Raw genomic sequence first — 3,498 nt, forward strand, 5'->3', positions numbered from 1 at the left:
GTTAAGCCTCTGCCTTTGGCTCAGGTCATGATCTCTGGGTCCTGGAATTGAGTTCCGCATCAGCCTCTCTGTTTGGCAGGGAGCCTGCTTCCTCCTCTCCCTCTCTACCTGCCTCTCTGCCTACTTGTGATCTCTCCCTGTCAAATAAATAAATAAAATCTTTAAAAAAAAAAAATGTCATTGCTGAACTCTGAGGGAGGAGGCAGAAAAACAAAATGGAAGACCTGAATAGAGAAACAAGATTTTGTACAAATTTTATTGAAAAGCAGAATTAGGGGGCATCCAGGTGGCTCAGTCAGTTAAGCATCTGCCTTCGGCTCAGGTCATGATCTCCAGGTCCCGGGATCGAGACCCGAATCAGGCTCCCTGCTCAGCGGGGAGCCTGCTTCTCCCTCTCCCTCTCCTGCTCCCTTTGCTTGTGCTCACTCACTCTATCTCTCTCAAATTAATAAAATATTTTTAAAGAGCCCAGAATTTGAGTAAATTTGAAGGTCTAATTGACTTTACTCAACATTTCATGAATCAGTCAACAGCTCATCCAGAACACAGAAAGGAGCTCTGAGGATCTACACAGAATGGAAAGCTTTTGTGGGCAGAAAAGGAAAGGGATATGGCAGTCATAAACAAAAGAAAGGATTATTTCAAGAAGGTCACCTTCCTTTAGGAAAGGACAGGGTGTCGGTGGGGGTGGGGGGCTTTATCAAGCAGATGACCTCACTAGGGTTGATCAGGAAATTCCAGACTGATCAGTTCCAGCCTCTCCCAGAAGAAGCTAAAACTGCCATTTGGTTAGGTATTAAGTCTTGGTTCGTTGGTGTGGGGTTTGGCACAAGTGACTCTATTTTGGCCTGTTGTTCCTTTTTTAAATGATTCTGCCCTTTTGATTAGACTCCCAACCTGAGAGGATGTGATCAAAATTTAAGGCATGGGTGCCACTCTCAGCGACTGCTCTGTACTTGTCCCAGCCCGTACTGATCCTCTGGGTGACATAGAGGCCACAAGTCAGGATGGTTTTTGCAAGGTTTTTTACTGAATCTCTGGTATTCACAAATCATGACTTCAAGTTTACAATTTTTTAGTCTTTATTCCTTTCTGATGTTCCACTCTTAGAGAGACCATTTGCTTGGTGATTAGTAGCTGCCAACATGAATTTAAACTTTTGAGAGAGGGATGCCTAGGTCGCTCAGTTGGTTAAGCGTCTGTCTTCAGCTTGAGTCATGATCCCAGGATCCTGGGATCGAGTTCTGCATCAGGTTCCTCGCTCAGCGGGGAGCCTACTTCTCCCTCTGCCTGCCGCTCCCCCTGCTTGTGCTCTCTCTCTCTCTCTCTGACAAATAAATAGATAAAATCCTTTAAAAACAAACTTTTGAGATAAATACAACATGCCAGGGAGATTACTCTGGTTATTATAGACAGGATAATTCCCACACTTCAGAGCCATGGTGCCCGGGACCCAAAGCAATCCAAATCAGATGAGTCAAAGACCCCTTTGAAGGAGTCACCTTTCTAAGCCAAGCAGCTGGCTCAGTGTAATTATGTCATGGTACGTAATTAGGTACAACTGGGCTCATGTAATTGAGTTTCAACTTCCCCAGAAGTTTTGATCTGGGTGTAGCCGGTAGTGTTGGCCTCAGCCCAGACACCTCGCTCCGCTGAAATATAGTCAAGGGTCATCCTCTTATCAAGAACAACTTAGGACAGAGAACCTAAGCCTTTTTCTTGGGTAGCTATAGCTTTTGCATCAAATCTGCAATAATTTCAAGAGTTAAGAAGACGTTCCTGATTATAGCCTCATTTACATTTATTCCTAACCGGGGAAGTAAGGCTCTGCATGGAGGCATGAATGACTCATAAAGGCCTTCTGGGAATTTCCTGCTGGATTCTGGACCAGAAAGGTGACATCCACGAGGCCTGGAAATATTTAAAGGGTTGCAGGCCACACAGGGAACTTTATTCTGGTTACCTTTGCCTTGTGTCCCTTTCTTCGCATACAGCCTCGACATGCAGTCCCTCAAGTTTGGCACTGTTAGCCAGAAACAGCGAAATGGACCAGGAGGCCTCCGTCATCATAGATAGGTTAGAGTTTTTTGGTTTTGTTTTTGTTTTTAAGACTTTATTTATTTATTTGAAAGACAGAGATCACAAGTAGACAGAGAGGCAGGCAGAGAGAGAGGAAGGGAAGCAGGCTTACTGCTTCGCAGAGAGCCCCATGTGGGGCTCTATCCCAGGACCCTGGGATCATGACTGAGCCGAAGGCAGAGGCTTTAACCCACTGAGCCACCCAGGCGCCCCAAGGTCAGAGTTTTTGATGACCAATCCAGCAGTCTGAAAGATTAGCACCCCCCGCTCCCCCCCCCACCCCGCCACCGTAATGGCCTGGGAGATCCCGACAATGGTGTTGTCTCTTCAGGCCAAGGCCAGAGTAAATGAAAGAAAAGAAGGAAGGATTTCATGTGTAGCAGAACTTCGAAGTTTTGACTCAGCATCTTGGGTAGATGCACTCAACTTCAAGATCAGCTGCTTCTCCTCCTGGTCAGTTCGCTTTGGAGGTCTTCCAGGTCTGCACAGGACCACACAGACCTCGGAGAGTCCCTTTGAAAGAGATTCAAGGGCAATTCCAGATCAGAAGGGTGGGAGAAAATTAGAAACATTTGGGGAGTCATAGCCAGATATTTGAGGAAACTAGAAGAATTCAGGATTGCGTCCATTTTACAGGTGTGTCCCAAAACCTCAAAGGCAATGAGCAGATGAGAATCTAATATCTAGGCAAAGGTGCAAACATAATTTTTCTCTTGGTGATCATTCCCACCCGTCTGCTTTTTTTAAGCCAAAGATAATCAGAGTAAAACTAATTTGTTTGGGGGCACCTGGGTGGCTCAGTGGTTAAAGCCTCTGCCTTTGGCGCAGGTCATGATCCCAGGGTCCTGGGATCAAGCCTCACATCAGGCTCTCTGCTCAGCAGGGAGCCTGCCTCCTCCTCCTCTCTCTCTCTGCCTGCCTCTCTGCCTACTTGTGATCTGTCTGTCAAATAAATAAAAATCTTTAAAAAAAAAACTAATTTGTTTGTATTAAACTTGGCCTGATTATCTGTATAAGCAAAACAAGAATAGTGATTGACCATATAAGCTCTTTTTAAGACAGCTTTGCTGAAAACTTTTTTTTTTTTGAGATTTTATTTATTTATTTGACAGAGAAAGAGCGAGCAAGCACAAGCTAGGGGAGCAGCAGACAGAGGGAGATGGAGGCTCCTTGCTGAGCAGGGAGTCTGATGAGGGACTTAATCCCATCACCCTGGGATCATGACCTAAGCCAGAGACAGCTGCTTAGCCAGCTTGGCCACCCAGGCGCCCCTTTGCTGGAACTTTCTATAACTAAACTCAGATTGAATTCTTAAAAGCCGGAGACCAGGAAGCCAAGCCAAGGTTAAAACAGCTCCTTAAAGCTATCTGATCATATCTGATCAGATATGCATATCTCTCTCAAATATGACGTTCCAAT

The sequence above is a fragment of the Neovison vison genome, chromosome 7, assembly GCF_020171115.1.
Source record: "Neovison vison isolate M4711 chromosome 7, ASM_NN_V1, whole genome shotgun sequence".
Taxonomy (NCBI): domain Eukaryota; kingdom Metazoa; phylum Chordata; class Mammalia; order Carnivora; family Mustelidae; genus Neogale; species Neogale vison.